Source organism: Carassius carassius, unplaced genomic scaffold (assembly GCF_963082965.1).
Source record: "Carassius carassius unplaced genomic scaffold, fCarCar2.1 SCAFFOLD_60, whole genome shotgun sequence".
NCBI lineage: Eukaryota > Metazoa > Chordata > Actinopteri > Cypriniformes > Cyprinidae > Carassius > Carassius carassius.
In genome coordinates, this window is record NW_026775084.1 from 730,001 (window position 1) to 745,000 (window position 15,000).

General features: G+C 38.2%; 21 non-coding genes across 21 annotated transcripts; all 21 read right to left on the reverse strand.

Moving 5' to 3' along the window:
* Positions 1-5,888: 5,888 nt before the first annotated feature.
* LOC132135366 (5S ribosomal RNA) lies at positions 5,889-6,007 on the reverse strand. Its single transcript, XR_009430314.1, has one exon. It is a non-coding gene; the product is annotated as a 5S ribosomal RNA (ribosomal RNA).
* An 84-nt stretch (positions 6,008-6,091) lies between these two features.
* Positions 6,092-6,210, reverse strand: LOC132135745 (5S ribosomal RNA). The gene has a single exon (XR_009430671.1). It is a non-coding gene; the product is annotated as a 5S ribosomal RNA (ribosomal RNA).
* A 490-nt stretch (positions 6,211-6,700) lies between these two features.
* On the reverse strand, positions 6,701-6,819 carry LOC132135303 (5S ribosomal RNA). Its single transcript, XR_009430253.1, has one exon. It is a non-coding gene; the product is annotated as a 5S ribosomal RNA (ribosomal RNA).
* Positions 6,820-6,903: 84 nt separating this feature from the next.
* Positions 6,904-7,022, reverse strand: LOC132135784 (5S ribosomal RNA). Its single transcript, XR_009430708.1, has one exon. It is a non-coding gene; the product is annotated as a 5S ribosomal RNA (ribosomal RNA).
* An 84-nt stretch (positions 7,023-7,106) lies between these two features.
* On the reverse strand, positions 7,107-7,225 carry LOC132134967 (5S ribosomal RNA). The gene has a single exon (XR_009429936.1). It is a non-coding gene; the product is annotated as a 5S ribosomal RNA (ribosomal RNA).
* Positions 7,226-7,821: 596 nt separating this feature from the next.
* On the reverse strand, positions 7,822-7,940 carry LOC132134968 (5S ribosomal RNA). Its single transcript, XR_009429937.1, has one exon. It is a non-coding gene; the product is annotated as a 5S ribosomal RNA (ribosomal RNA).
* An 84-nt stretch (positions 7,941-8,024) lies between these two features.
* On the reverse strand, positions 8,025-8,143 carry LOC132136213 (5S ribosomal RNA). Its single transcript, XR_009431110.1, has one exon. It is a non-coding gene; the product is annotated as a 5S ribosomal RNA (ribosomal RNA).
* A 603-nt stretch (positions 8,144-8,746) lies between these two features.
* On the reverse strand, positions 8,747-8,865 carry LOC132135387 (5S ribosomal RNA). Its single transcript, XR_009430334.1, has one exon. It is a non-coding gene; the product is annotated as a 5S ribosomal RNA (ribosomal RNA).
* Positions 8,866-8,949: 84 nt separating this feature from the next.
* Positions 8,950-9,068, reverse strand: LOC132135747 (5S ribosomal RNA). The gene has a single exon (XR_009430673.1). It is a non-coding gene; the product is annotated as a 5S ribosomal RNA (ribosomal RNA).
* A 597-nt stretch (positions 9,069-9,665) lies between these two features.
* On the reverse strand, positions 9,666-9,784 carry LOC132135785 (5S ribosomal RNA). Its single transcript, XR_009430709.1, has one exon. It is a non-coding gene; the product is annotated as a 5S ribosomal RNA (ribosomal RNA).
* Positions 9,785-9,868: 84 nt separating this feature from the next.
* LOC132135869 (5S ribosomal RNA) lies at positions 9,869-9,987 on the reverse strand. Its single transcript, XR_009430787.1, has one exon. It is a non-coding gene; the product is annotated as a 5S ribosomal RNA (ribosomal RNA).
* A 601-nt stretch (positions 9,988-10,588) lies between these two features.
* On the reverse strand, positions 10,589-10,707 carry LOC132135798 (5S ribosomal RNA). Its single transcript, XR_009430721.1, has one exon. It is a non-coding gene; the product is annotated as a 5S ribosomal RNA (ribosomal RNA).
* Positions 10,708-10,791: 84 nt separating this feature from the next.
* On the reverse strand, positions 10,792-10,910 carry LOC132136214 (5S ribosomal RNA). The gene has a single exon (XR_009431111.1). It is a non-coding gene; the product is annotated as a 5S ribosomal RNA (ribosomal RNA).
* A 598-nt stretch (positions 10,911-11,508) lies between these two features.
* On the reverse strand, positions 11,509-11,627 carry LOC132135388 (5S ribosomal RNA). Its single transcript, XR_009430335.1, has one exon. It is a non-coding gene; the product is annotated as a 5S ribosomal RNA (ribosomal RNA).
* An 84-nt stretch (positions 11,628-11,711) lies between these two features.
* On the reverse strand, positions 11,712-11,830 carry LOC132135748 (5S ribosomal RNA). The gene has a single exon (XR_009430674.1). It is a non-coding gene; the product is annotated as a 5S ribosomal RNA (ribosomal RNA).
* A 597-nt stretch (positions 11,831-12,427) lies between these two features.
* On the reverse strand, positions 12,428-12,546 carry LOC132135786 (5S ribosomal RNA). The gene has a single exon (XR_009430710.1). It is a non-coding gene; the product is annotated as a 5S ribosomal RNA (ribosomal RNA).
* Positions 12,547-12,630: 84 nt separating this feature from the next.
* LOC132134969 (5S ribosomal RNA) lies at positions 12,631-12,749 on the reverse strand. Its single transcript, XR_009429938.1, has one exon. It is a non-coding gene; the product is annotated as a 5S ribosomal RNA (ribosomal RNA).
* Positions 12,750-13,349: 600 nt separating this feature from the next.
* On the reverse strand, positions 13,350-13,468 carry LOC132134971 (5S ribosomal RNA). Its single transcript, XR_009429940.1, has one exon. It is a non-coding gene; the product is annotated as a 5S ribosomal RNA (ribosomal RNA).
* Positions 13,469-14,059: 591 nt separating this feature from the next.
* Positions 14,060-14,178, reverse strand: LOC132134973 (5S ribosomal RNA). Its single transcript, XR_009429941.1, has one exon. It is a non-coding gene; the product is annotated as a 5S ribosomal RNA (ribosomal RNA).
* Positions 14,179-14,562: 384 nt separating this feature from the next.
* LOC132136112 (5S ribosomal RNA) lies at positions 14,563-14,681 on the reverse strand. Its single transcript, XR_009431014.1, has one exon. It is a non-coding gene; the product is annotated as a 5S ribosomal RNA (ribosomal RNA).
* Positions 14,682-14,765: 84 nt separating this feature from the next.
* LOC132135921 (5S ribosomal RNA) lies at positions 14,766-14,884 on the reverse strand. The gene has a single exon (XR_009430836.1). It is a non-coding gene; the product is annotated as a 5S ribosomal RNA (ribosomal RNA).
* Positions 14,885-15,000: the final 116 nt, after the last annotated feature.

The following is a 15,000-nucleotide window of genomic DNA, read 5'->3' on the forward strand; positions in this document are numbered from 1 at the left end:
TTAAAGATACATATAACATCATTTGTGAAAATTTTATAAAAATCCGCCATCTGGTTTTCCAATTTAAAATCATTGTATAACATTTCTACATAACTTTCAACCATTTGTTTAAAAAGCACCCATAAGTTTAAAATACAATCTCTGTTTCTGGCTACATTTCTCCTTTTCAATATTGCTTTTTTTGCCAAGATTAAAAACAAATTCACAAGTTTCTTATTTTCTTTGTTCTCTGTCATTCCCAGCATAAAAAACCTTTTCCAGTCAGTAACCTCTTCATTTTCTCTTAATTCTTTGACAATTTCTTTCAGTTCATTAAAAAATGGGTTAAGTTTTCCACATAATAAAAACAAATGTAAAATACCTTCATCTTCTTTTTTACAGACTTTACATTGAGCATTTGTTGCCTTCTGCATTATACACAATCTCATTTCTGTATAGATCACATTTTGTCTGATAAAATAGTCTAAACATTCTAAATCTACATCCAACCATTTCCATGTTCTATTCTTCCAAATGTCTTTTTCTTCGATTTCATTAAAATGCCTTAACCAAATCTGGTTGGCAACAGGTTTTTTAAAAACTCTATTTATAAAAAACTCATAGAACATTTTCACAGTACACAAATTAAAATCCACCCTCTTTTCTTTAAATTTTAAAAACACCAACATTTTATTTTCTCGTTCTCCCTTCTTTTTAATCTCATCTAGCCATTGCCTTGGGATTGCTTTCTTGACATCTTCATACTGTTTTTTTAAAACCATGACATTAAAATCCTCCTTCTCCTCCTCCATTGCATCTTTAATCACTTGGAGTGGTAAAAATCCCTCTTTCACCTCCCATAAAACATCTCTCACTTTTACGATCCCCACTTTTAGCCACTTCTTAAAATAGATATCTCGCTCGTGTATCTTTATTTTGTCATTTAAAAACAGAGGCTGATTTAAAATCGCTTCCCTCCCCTCCGGATTAAAATCCACCTCTGTTAAAAAAAGCCTCCAAGCATTTAAAACCTCTTTATAAAACTGTGGTATCCCCTCCATCATCCAACTTTTCAACTTCATCCATAAAATGTTTTCCCCAAGGTTAAAATTCCCACATTTATTTAAATAAAAACCCATCAATTTCTTCCATTCATCTCTCTTCTTATCATCCAAATATTTCTTAACCACTTTTACCCTCATGCTTTTCATCTTCTGTTCCACATCGACTAAACCCATCCCTCCCTCTTCTGGTTTTCCTATCAGCGTATTGTACGCTATCCTTGGAGGCTTTTTTTCCCATAAAAATTCTAAAATACTCTTTTTTATTCTCTTAAAAACCCAGTTTGGCAATGGCATCACATGTAATTTGTACCACATTTTTGATAACATTAACATGTTTACAATTAAAATTTTTCCTTTCAAACTTAAAAACCTGTTTCTCCAAAAAATCAGTCTCCTATCCATCCCTCCCAATGTCTCATCCCACATATTATCAACAGTTTCCTTCTCATTCTTTGCTAACCCCGCTCCTAAAATCCTCATTTCTTGTACCTCTAGGAATTTAACAACCCCCGTTAAAACCTCTGACCTTCCGAACTTCATATATACTGTTTTTTCTTCATTTATTTTTGCACCTGATCCCTCACAATAGCATTTCATTTTTTCCATTACTTCTTTAACACTTTCTATATTTTCAACAATAATTGTGGTATCATCCGCATACTGGAATATTTTAGTCAGTTCCTCTTTTTCTTCTAGTTTTATTCCCTTTATTTTTTTCTCTCTGTTTATTAAAAGCCCTAATGGTTCAGCCACCAAAGAATATAACTTCGCTGACAGTGGACACCCTTGTCTTATAGACCTTAAAACTTTAAAAGGTTCCGTTAAAAAACCATTACATTTAACTTTTGTTAAAATATCGCTGTATAAAACTGAGATCCATTTTATAAAATTCTCTCCAAAACCAAATTGTTTTAAAACCGCCAATAAAAACCCATGCTCCACTCTGTCAAAAGCCTTCTCGAAATCCATGCTTATTATATATGCCTCCTTTCCTTTTTCTTTTATGTACCCCATTATATCTCTTATGCTACTCGTGATATCTGCTATGTCCCTCCCCTTTACTCCATATGCCTGGTTAGTCTCTATTATGTTTGGCATAATATTTTTTAATCTGTTCGCTAAAACCCTGGCTAAAATTTTAAAATCTGTGTTTAACATTGTAATGGGCCTAAAATTCCTCAGTTCCGCTTTGTCTCCTTTTCTCTTGTAGATTATTTTCATTAAGCCTAAGCCCATTCTTGGGTGTACTCTTTCTTTTTTAAAAACCTCTTCATAGACTTCTTTTAAAATCGGGCTTACTTTTTCTTTAAAAACCTTATAAAACTCACTTCCAATACCATCTATTCCTGGGCTTTTCTTCACACTTAGCTGATTTATTGCTTGTATAATTCCCTCAGTTGTTATTCCCTTATCACATTCCTTTTTATCTCCCTCACCGACTTTTCGTGTTATCTGTTGTAACAAAATGTTCCTTTTTTCCTCATCCCCTTCCTCTGATCTAAAAAGTTCTTCATAATATGTGCTTATTTCCTTTAAAATTCCCTCTGTGCTTAAAACAACTTGTCCTTCCTTATTCCTAAGTTCTTTAATTATTCCCGCCTTCGCCCTGCTTTTCTCAAGGTTAAAAAAGAATCTACTACATTTTTCCCCTTCTACTGTATATTTAGCTTTACTTCTTAACGTTGCCCCTTTATATTTTCCTTCTTCGATTTTCCTCAACTTTTCCTCCACTTCAATTACTCTTTGCACGTTTACTTCATTTTTATTTAACTCCTCTCTTAACGTCTTTCTTATTTCTTGTTCCTTTGTTCTTTTTACCTTTTGTAACAATTTACAGTAATTCATTACATATTTCTTTATGTCATATTTCATGTTTTCCCACCATTGCCTTTTATCTTCTATGTACATCAAGTCTTTTTTCCCCTCATCTAATTTATTTTCTATCTCTTTTTTAAAACTCTCTTCCTTTAAAACTTCAGTGTTTAAAATCCATACCCCTGGTCCCCTCATTTCCTTTTTAAAATCCATTCTCATTTGCACCATTTTGTGATCACTTAAAGTCGTTTCTTTATAAAACACTCCATCAATAAAACATTCCAAATTCCTAGTACTTAAAAAGTAGTCTATTCTAGTTTGACACATAAAATTCCCTACCAGCTGTCTTCTTGTAAATTCCCTCTTTTTCCCATTTCTTTCTCTCCACACATCAATCATGTTCTTCTCCTCCATCAATGAAATTAACTCCTTTCTTCCCCCATCCGATTTAAAAACCATTCCGTTAGCCATATCCATTTTACTAAAAACAGTGTTAAAATCCCCCGCAATTATTACCCTCTTCCATTTTTCCATTAATTCAGCTATTACATTAAAATATTTTTTCTTTTCTATTTCTTCATTTGGAGCATGTACGTTTACTAAAATAAAATCATCTTCATCCATCTTAATTTCTACAGCCATGCATTTTCCTTTTGTGTCATTATACATTTGCTTTGACCTGATACCTCTATCGTTTCTTATTAACATCGCAACTCCTCCTCCTATTTTTCCCTCAGCATTATTAAAAAATAATTCCCCTTCCCATCTTTTTTTAAAATCCTCCATTACACTCTCTTTCCAGTTTGTTTCTTGCAATAAAATCACATCTTCATCCCTGCACAGTTCCTTGACTTTTTCAAATTTCACACCATTGATTAACCCTCTTGCATTAAAAGTAACAATTTTCAACACAATTAAAAAAGATAAAAAGACAAACTTTAGCATCATAATTTCGTTATCCTACTTCCTCCCCCTCTTTTGCACTTCTTCCACAGTCTTGTTTCACCTCATTACTTTGTTTACACATTTTATTTTTAGCTTTTTCTAAATTGGGTATTACCTTAACTTTTCTTCTTCTTTTATTGGATGTACTTGCAGTGCTGTCTCCGCCCATGTTTTCACTGTCTTTGTTATTTCTGTCCGTCTCACCGATCCATTCAGTCTCTTCTGGCTCTTCCGTTTCTGCTTTTCCAACCTCATTTAACTCCATCTGTACCTCCATTTCCACAATGTCCTGTGTTAACTCAGTCTTTTCAATCTCATTTTCATTGTCCTTGCTTACATTGTCCTCTCTTTGCATTTCTCCGGTGTCTTCCCTTTGCTCCTCTTCATTGTCTGTCTCATGCATCTGCCCACTCCCCCTCTCTTCTCCATTTTGCTGGTCTCCATACCAGCACTCGCATTTGTCCAGTACACAATTGCAGTCTGGACACATCACCACCTTACAGTCCCTCGCGAAGTGGCCTGTTTCCGAGCATTTAAAACATTTAAAGTCTGGACAGTCCTTCATCACATGATCAGGGCTCATACACAACCTGCAGGTTCTCACCTGCTTGCTATGTATCACTCTATAGTATTGTGGACCATCTTCCATTTCAATTCGAGTACTGTAGGGCAAGGAGGCCACTTCTTTTGGGAACTGTACCTTAAGGAACCTCGTTCCATCTTCTATGTTGGTGCCGGTATAAAATCTTCTTCTTATCTGAGAGACAGGAGTTACCCCCCATCCCTCCAGCTTCTGTAGAATCTCTGCATCATCCAGGTAAGCGGGCAGATGCATGAAAGAGACAACAAATTCTCTGTTATTCAATTTCTTAATTTCACATAGTTTTCCTTTAATCATCAATCCTTCGCTCAGATTTTCAATATCTTCTTCCTTTTCATACGTAATTTCGTACTCCTTCATCATTTTGGGTCTTACAGCTAATATTTTTGTCACATCCAACTTATCTTTCAGCGCTTGTATTATGTCTTCTGCTTTTCCTTCGTGCACTTCAGTCAAATCCACTACTACTGTAGCTTCTTTGGTGTAGGTTCTTTTAAATCTCCTTTCAGGTCCATCCTTTTCTCGTTGAGTTTTTTCCAGTCCGTTTGTCATTTGCCGCCGTGTTCCTCGTGCCAAGTCCATGTCTGTTGCCGTAGTTCCATCCATTTTTCAAAAATAAATAAAACAAAAAACGAAAAAAAAAACAACAAAAAACAAAAAACAAAATGATCCCTCCCAAACAGCTATGCTGTTGGGAGGACAAGTAACAAAAATAACCAAAAATTTAAACAAAAACAATTATTAAGACTCAAATAACCAAAAAACAAAAAAAAAAAAAACACAAACAATTTTGGGTGAACCTTCTTCACCCTTCTATAGCCACCTCACTTCCTGTTTCTCACTAGCTCTCTAGCGCCCTCAGGTTGGTATGGCCGTAAGCGAAGGAGGCTGCAAAGAGAGGGCTATTTAAAGATCAGCCACTATAATCGGTATTTCCAAGCAGTCTCCCATCCAAGTACTAACTGGGCCCAAACCTGCTTAGATTCTGAGATTGGGCATTGACTCTTTATTTATTTAATTTTTTTTTTTGCAAATTTATTACATAATTACTGAAAATTTCCAAAAGTACTAACCAGGCCCAAACCTGTTTCGGTTTTCTAAGACTGGGCATTGACTCTTTTTTTTTTTTTTTTTTTTTTGCTAGATTATTAGACAATTAATGAAAAGTTCCAAAACTACTAAACAGGCCCAAACCTGTTTCGGTTTTCTAAGACTGGGCATTGATTCTTTTTTTTTTTTTTTTTTTTTTGCTAGATTATTAGACAATTAGTGAAAAGTTCCAAAACTACTAAACAGGCCCAAACCTGTTTCGGTTTTCTAAGACTGGGCATTGACTCTTTTTTTTTTTTTTTTTTTTTATTTATGCAAAACTCTTAGATAATTACTGAAAAATTCCAAAAGTACTGGGCTGCAAAGAGAGGGCTATTTAAAGATCAGCCACTATAACTGCCAGTGCATTATATAAGTAGAGAAGGAAACCTAAAAGCTTACAGCACCTGGTATTCCCAGGCGGTCTCCCATCCAAGTACTAACCAGGCCCAAACCTGCTTAGCTTCCGAGATCAGACGAGATCAGGCATAGCCAGGCTGGTATGGCCGTAAGCGAAGGAGGCTGCAAAGAGAGGGCTATTTAAAGATCAGCCACTATAACTGCCAGTGCATTATATAAGTAGAGAAGGAAACCTAAAAGCTTACAGCACCTGGTATTCCCAGGCGGTCTCCCATCCAAGTACTAACCAGGCCCAAACCTGCTTAGCTTCCGAGATCAGACGAGATCGGGCATAGCCATGCTGGTATGGCCGTAAGCGAACGAGGCTGCAAAGAGAGGGCTATTTAAAGATCAGCCACTATAATCGGTATTTCCAGGCAGTCTCCCATCCAAGTACTAACTGGGCCCAAACCTGCTTAGATTCTGAGATTGGGCATTGACTCTTTATTTATTTAAAAATTTTTTTGCAAATTTATTACATAATTACTGAAAATTTCCAAAAGTACTAACCTGGCCCAAACCTGTTTCGGTTTTCTAAGACTGGGCATTGACTCTTTTTTTTTTTTTTTTTTTTTTGCAAGATTATTAGACAATTAGTGAAAATTTTCAAAAGTACTAACCAGGCCCAAACCTGTTTCGGTTTTCTAAGACTGGGCATTGACTCTTTTTTTTTTTTTCTTTTATTTATGCAAAACTCTTAGATAATTACTGAAATATTCCAAAAGTACTAGGCTGCAAAGAGAGGGCTATTTAAAGATCAGCCACTATAACCGCCAGTGCATTATATAAGTAGAGAAGGAAACCTAAAAGCTTACAGCACCTGGTATTCCCAGGCGGTCTCCCATCCAAGTACTAACCAGGCCCAAACCTGCTTAGCTTCCGAGATCAGACGAGATCGGGCATAGCCAGGCTGGTATGGCCGCAAGCGAAGGAGGCTGCAAAGAGAGGGCTATTTAAAGATCAGCCACTATAACCGCCAGTGCATTATATAAGTAGAGAAGGAAACCTAAAAGCTTACAGCACCTGGTATTCCCAGGCGGTCTCCCATCCAAGTATTAACCAGGCCCAAACCTGCTTAGCTTCCGAGATCAGACGAGATCGGGCATAGCCAGGCTGGTATGGCCGTAAGCGAAGGAGGCTGCAAAGAGAGGGCTATTTAAAGATCAGCCACTATAACTGCCAGTGCATTATATAAGTAGAGAAGGAAACCTAAAAGCTTACAGCACCTGGTATTCCCAGGCGGTCTCCCATCCAAGTACTAACCAGGCCCAAACCTGCTTAGCTTCCGAGATCAGACGAGATCGGGCATAGCCAGGCTGGTATGGCCGTAAGCGAACGAGGCTGCAAAGAGAGGGCTATTTAAAGATCAGCCACTATAATCGGTATTTCCAGGCAGTCTCCCATCCAAGTACTAACTGGGCCCAAACCTGCTTAGATTCTGAGATTGGGCATTGACTCTTTATTTATTTAAAAAAATTTTTGCAAATTTATTACATAATTACTGAAAATTTCCAAAAGTACTAACCTGGCCCAAACCTGTTTCGGTTTTCTAAGACTGGGCATTGACTCTTTTTTTTTTTTTTTTTTTTGCAAGATTATTAGACAATTAGTGAAAATTTTCAAAAGTACTAACCAGGCCCAAACCTGTTTCGGTTTTCTAAGACTGGGCATTGACTCTTTTTTTTTTTTTTTTTTGCTAGATTATTAGACAATTAGTGAAAAGTTCCAAAACTACTAAACAGGCCCAAACCTGTTTCGGTTTTCTAAGACTGGGCATTGACTCTTTTTTTTTTTTTTTTTTTTATTTATGCAAAACTCTTAGATAATTACTGAAAAATTCCAAAAGTACTAGGCTGCAAAGAGAGGGCTATTTAAAGATCAGCCACTATAACCGCCAGTGCATTATATAAGTAGAGAAGGAAACCTAAAAGCTTACAGCACCTGGTATTCCCAGGCGGTCTCCCATCCAAGTACTAACCAGGCCCAAACCTGCTTAGCTTCCGAGATCAGACGAGATCGGGCATAGCCAGGCTGGTATGGCCGTAAGCGAAGGAGGCTGCAAAGAGAGGGCTATTTAAAGATCAGCCACTATAACTGCCAGTGCATTATATAAGTAGAGAAGGAAACCTAAAAGCTTACAGCACCTGGTATTCCCAGGCGGTCTCCCATCCAAGTACTAACCAGGCCCAAACCTGCTTAGCTTCCTAGATCAGACGAGATCGGGCATAGCCATGCTGGTATGGCCGTAAGCGAACGAGGCTGCAAAGAGAGGGCTATTTAAAGATCAGCCACTATAATCGGTATTTCCAGGCAGTCTCCCATCCAAGTACTAACTGGGCCCAAACCTGCTCAGATTCTGAGATTGGGCATTGACTCTTTATTTATTTAAAAAAAATTTTGCAAATTTATTACATAATTACTGAAAATTTCCAAAAGTACTAACCTGGCCCAAACCTGTTTCGGTTTTCTAAGACTGGGCATTGACTCTTTTTTTTTTTTTTTTTTTTTTTTTGCAAGATTATTAGACAATTAGTGAAAATTTTCAAAAGTACTAACCAGGCCCAAACCTGTTTCGGTTTTCTAAGACTGGGCATTGACTCTTTTTTTTTTTTTTTTTTTGCTAGATTATTAGACAATTAGTGAATAGTTCCAAAACTACTAAACAGGCCCAAACCTGTTTCGGTTTTCTAAGACTGGGCATTGACTCTTTTTTTTTTTTTTTTTTTTTATTTATGCAAAACTCTTAGATAATTACTGAAAAATTCCAAAAGTACTGGGCAGCAAAGAGAGGGCTATTTAAAGATCAGCCACTATAACCGCCAGTGCATTATATAAGTAGAGAAGGAAACCTAAAAGCTTACAGCACCTGGTATTCCCAGGCGGTCTCCCATCCAAGTACTAACCAGGCCCAAACCTGCTTAGCTTCCGAGATCAGACGAGATCGGGCATAGCCAGGCTGGTATGGCCGTAAGTGAAGGAGGCTGCAAAGAGAGGGCTATTTAAAGATCAGCCACTATAACTGCCAGTGCATTATATAAGTAGAGAAGGAAACCTAAAAGCTTACAGCACCTGGTATTCCCAGGCGGTCTCCCATCCAAGTACTAACCAGGCCCAAACCTGCTTAGCTTCCGAGATCAGACGAGATCGGGCATAGCCATGCTGGTATGGCCGTAAGCGAACGAGGCTGCAAAGAGAGGGCTATTTAAAGATCAGCCACTATAATCGGTATTTCCAGGCAGTCTCCCATCCAAGTAATAACTGGGCCCAAACCTGCTTAGATTCTGAGATTGGGCATTGACTCTTTATTTATTTAAAAAATTTTTTGCAAATTTATTACATAATTACTGAAAATTTCCAAAAGTACTAACCTGGCCAAAACCTGTTTCGGTTTTCTAAGACTGGGCATTGACTCTTTTTTTTTTTTTTTTTTTTTGCAAGATTATTAGACAATTAGTGAAAAATTTCAAAAGTACTAACCAGGCCCAAACCTGTTTCGGTTTTCTAAAACTGGGCATTGACTCTTTTTTTTTTTTTTTTTTTGCTAGATTATTAGACAATTAGTGAAAAGTTCCAAAACTACTAAACAGGCCCAAACCTGTTTCGGTTTTCTAAGACTGGGCATTGACTCTTTTTTTTTTTTTTTTTTAATTTATGCAAAACTCTTAGATAATTACTGAAAAATTCCAAAAGTACTAGGCTGCAAAGAGAGGGCTATTTAAAGATCAGCCACTATAACCGCCAGTGCATTATATAAGTAGAGAAGGAAACCTAAAAGCTTACAGCACCTGGTATTCCCAGGCGGTCTCCCATCCAAGTATTAACCAGGCCCAAACCTGCTTAGCTTCCGAGATCAGACGAGATCGGGCATAGCCAGGCTGGTATGGCCGTAAGCGAAGGAGGCTGCAAAGAGAGGGCTATTTAAAGATCAGCCACTATAACTGCCAGTGCATTATATAAGTAGAGAAGGAAACCTAAAAGCTTACAGCACCTGGTATTCCCAGGCGGTCTCCCATCCAAGTACTAACCAGGCCCAAACCTGCTTAGCTTCTGAGATCAGACGAGATCGGGCATAGCCAGGCTGGTATGGCCGTAAGCGAACGAGGCTGCAAAGAGAGGGCTATTTAAAGATCAGCCACTATAATCGGTATTTCCAGGCAGTCTCCCATCCAAGTACTAACTGGGCCCAAACCTGCTTAGATTCTGAGATTGGGCATTGACTCTTTATTTATTTAAAAAAAAAATTGCAAATTTATTACATAATTACTGAAAATTTCCAAAAGTACTAACCTGGCCCAAACCTGTTTCGGTTTTCTAAGACTGGGCATTGACTCTTTTTTTTTTTTTTTTTTTTGCAAGATTATTAGACAATTAGTGAAAATTTTCAAAAGTACTAACCAGGCCCAAACCTGTTTCGGTTTTCTAAGACTGGGCATTGACTCTTTTTTTTTTTTTTTTTTTGCTAGATTATTAGACAATTAGTGAAAAGTTCCAAAACTACTAAACAGGCCCAAACCTGTTTCGGTTTTCTAAGACTGGGCATTGACTCTTTTTTTTTTTTTTTTTTTTTTTTATTTATGCAAAACTCTTAGATAATTACTGAAAAATTCCAAAAGTACTGGGCTGCAAAGAGAGGGCTATTTAAAGATCAGCCACTATAACCGCCAGTGCATTATATAAGTAGAGAAGGAAACCAAAAAGCTTACAGCACCTGGTATTCCCAGGCGGTCTCCCATCCAAGTACTAACCAGGCCCAAACCTGCTTAGCTTCCGAGATCAGACAAGATCGGGCATAGCCAGGCTGGTATGGCCGTAAGCGAAGGAGGCTGCAAAGAGAGGGCTATTTAAAGATCAGCCACTATAACTGCCAGTGCATTATATAAGTAGAGAAGGAAACCTAAAAGCTTACAGCACCTGGTATTCCCAGGCGGTCTCCCATCCAAGTACTAACCAGGCCCAAACCTGCTTAGCTTCCTAGATCAGACGAGATCGGGCATAGCCATGCTGGTATGGCCGTAAGCGAACGAGGCTGCAAAGAGAGGGCTATTTAAAGATCAGCCACTATAATCGGTATTTCCAGGCAGTCTCCCATCCAAGTACTAACTGGGCCCAAACCTGCTCAGATTCTGAGATTGGGCATTGACTCTTTATTTATTTAAAAAAATTTTTGCAAATTTATTACATAATTACTGAAAATTTCCAAAAGTACTAACCTGGCCCAAACCTGTTTCGGTTTTCTAAGACTGGGCATTGACTCTTTTTTTTTTTTTTTTTTTTTGCAAGATTATTAGACAATTAGGGAAAATTTTCAAAAGTACTAACCAGGCCCAAACCTGTTTCGGTTTTCTAAGACTGGGCATTGACTCTTTTTTTTTTTTTTTTTTTGCTAGATTATTAGACAATTAGTGAATAGTTCCAAAACTACTAAACAGGCCCAAACCTGTTTCAGTTTTCTAAGACTGGGCATTGACTCTTTTTTTTTTTTTTTTTTTTATTTATGCAAAACTCTTAGATAATTACTGAAAAATTCCAAAAGTACTGGGCTGCAAAGAGAGGGCTATTTAAAGATCAGCCACTATAACCGCCAGTGCATTATATAAGTAGAGAAGGAAACCTAAAAGCTTACAGCACCTGGTATTCCCAGGCGGTCTCCCATCCAAGTACTAACCAGGCCCAAACCTGCTTAGCTTCCGAGATCAGACGAGATCGGGCATAGCCAGGCTGGTATGGCCGTAAGTGAAGGAGGCTGCAAAGAGAGGGCTATTTAAAGATCAGCCACTATAACTGCCAGTGCATTATATAAGTAGAGAAGGAAACCTAAAAGCTTACAGCACCTGGTATTCCCAGGCGGTCTCCCATCCAAGTACTAACCAGGCCCAAACCTGCTTAGCTTCCGAGATCAGACGAGATCGGGCATAGCCATGCTGGTATGGCCGTAAGCGAACGAGGCTGCAAAGAGAGGGCTATTTAAAGATCAGCCACTATAATCGGTATTTCCAGGCAGTCTCCCATCCAAGTAATAACTGGGCCCAAACCTGCTTAGATTCTGAGATTGGGCATTGACTCTTTATTTATTTAAAAAATTTTTTGCAAATTTATTACATAATTACTGAAAATTTCCAAAAGTACTAACCTGGCCAAAACCTGTTTCGGTTTTCTAAGACTGGGCATTGACTCTTTTTTTTTTTTTTTTTTTTTGCAAGATTATTAGACAATTAGTGAAAAATTTCAAAAGTACTAACCAGGCCCAAACCTGTTTCGGTTTTCTAAAACTGGGCATTGACTCTTTTTTTTTTTTTTTTTTTGCTAGATTATTAGACAATTAGTGAAAAGTTCCAAAACTACTAAACAGGCCCAAACCTGTTTCGGTTTTCTAAGACTGGGCATTGACTCTTTTTTTTTTTTTTTTTTAATTTATGCAAAACTCTTAGATAATTACTGAAAAATTCCAAAAGTACTAGGCTGCAAAGAGAGGGCTATTTAAAGATCAGCCACTATAACCGCCAGTGCATTATATAAGTAGAGAAGGAAACCTAAAAGCTTACAGCACCTGGTATTCCCAGGCGGTCTCCCATCCAAGTATTAACCAGGCCCAAACCTGCTTAGCTTCCGAGATCAGACGAGATCGGGCATAGCCAGGCTGGTATGGCCGTAAGCGAAGGAGGTTGCAAAGAGAGGGCTATTTAAAGATCAGCCACTATAACTGCCAGTGCATTATATAAGTAGAGAAGGAAACCTAAAAGCTTACAGCACCTGGTATTCCCAGGCGGTCTCCCATCCAAGTACTAACCAGGCCCAAACCTGCTTAGCTTCCGAGATCAGACGAGATCGGGCATAGCCAGGCTGGTATGGCCGTAAGCGAACGAGGCTGCAAAGAGAGGGCTATTTAAAGATCAGCCACTATAATCGGTATTTCCAGGCAGTCTCCCATCCAAGTACTAACTGGGCCCAAACCTGCTTAGATTCTGAGATTGGGCATTGACTCTTTATTTATTTAAAAAAAAATTTGCAAATTTATTACATAATTACTGAAAATTTCCAAAAGTACTAACCTGGCCCAAACCTGTTTCGGTTTTCTAAGACTGGGCATTGACTCTTTTTTTTTTTTTTTTTTTTGCAAGATTATTAGACAATTAGTGAAAATTTTCAAAAGTACTAACCAGGCCCAAACCTGTTTCGGTTTTCTAAGACTGGGCATTGACTCTTTTTTTTTTTTTTTTTTTTTGCTAGATTATTAGACAATTAGTGAAAAGTTCCAAAACTACTAAACAGGCCCAAACCTGTTTCGGTTTTCTAAGACTGGGCATTGACTCTTTTTTATTTTTTTTTTTTTTATTTATGCAAAACTCTTAGATAATTACTGAAAAATTCCAAAAGTACTAGGCTGCAAAGAGAGGGCTATTTAAAGATCAGCCACTATAACCGCCAGTGCATTATATAAGTAGAGAAGGAAACCTAAAAGCTTACAGCACCTGGTATTCCCAGGCGGTCTCCCATCCAAGTACTAACCAGGCCCAAACCTGCTTAGCTTCCGAGATCAGACGAGATCGGGCATAGCCAGGCTGGTATGGCCGTAAGCGAAGGAGGCTGCAAAGAGAGGGCTATTTAAAGATCAGCCACTATAATCGGTATTTCCAGGCAGTCTCCCATCCAAGTACTAACTGGGCCCAAACCTGCTTAGATTCTGAGATTGGGCATTGACTCTTTATTTATTTAATTTTTTTTTTTGCAAATTTATTACATAATTACTGAAAATTTCCAAAAGTACTAACCAGGCCCAAACCTGTTTCGGTTTTCTAAGACTGGGCATTGACTCTTTTTTTTTTTTTTGCTAGATTATTAGACAATTAATGAAAAGTTCCAAAACTACTAAACAGGCCCAAACCTGTTTCGGTTTTCTAAGACTGGGCATTGACTCTTTTTTTTTTTTTTTTTTTGCTAGATTATTAGACAATTAGTGAAAAGTTCCAAAACTACTAAACAGGCCCAAACCTGTTTCGGTTTTCTAAGACTGGGCATTGACTCTTTTTTTTTTTTTTTTTTTATTTATGCAAAACTCTTAGATAATTACTGAAAAATTCCAAAAGTACTAGGCTGCAAAGAGAGGGCTATTTAAAGATCAGCCACTATAACCGCCAGTGCATTATATAAGTCGAGAAGGAAACCTAAAAGCTTACAGCACCTGGTATTCCCAGGCGGTCTCCCATCCAAGTACTAACCAGGCCCAAACCTGCTTAGCTTCCGAGATCAGACGAGATCGGGCATAGCCAGGCTGGTATGGCCGTAAGCGAAGGAGGCTGCAAAGAGAGGGCTATTTAAAGATCAGCCACTATAATCGGTATTTCCAGGCAGTCTCCCATCCAAGTACTAACTGGGCCCAAACCTGCTTAGATTCTGAGATTGGGCATTGACTCTTTATTTATTTAATTTTTTTTTTTGCAAATTTATTACATAATTACTGAAAATTTCCAAAAGTACTAACCAGGCCCAAACCTGTTTCGGTTTTCTAAGACTGGGCATTGACTCTTTTTTTTTTTTTTTTTTTTTATTTATGCAAAACTCTTAGATAATTACTGAAAAATTCCAAAAGTACTGGGCTGCAAAGAGAGGGCTATTTAAAGATCAGCCACTATAACCGCCAGTGCATTATATAAGTAGAGAAGGAAACCTAAAAGCTTACAGCACCTGGTATTCCCAGGCGGTCTCCCATCCAAGTACTAACCAGGCCCAAACCTGCTTAGCTTCTGAGATCAGACGAGATCGGGCATAGCCAGGCTGGTATGGCCGTAAGTGAAGGAGGCTGCAAAGAGAGGGCTATTTAAAGATCAGCCACTATAACTGCCAGTGCATTATATAAGTAGAGAAGGAAACCTAAAAGCTTACAGCACCTGGTATTCCCAGGCGGTCTCCCATCCAAGTACTAACCAGGCCCAAACCTGCTTAGCTTCCGAGATCAGACGAGATCGGGCATAGCCATGCTGGTATGGCCATAAGCGAACGAGGCTGCAAAGAGAGGGCTATTTAAAGATCAGCCACTATAATCGGTATTTCCAGGCAGTCTCCCATCCAAGTACTAACTGGGCCCAAACCTGCTTAGATTCTGAGATTGGG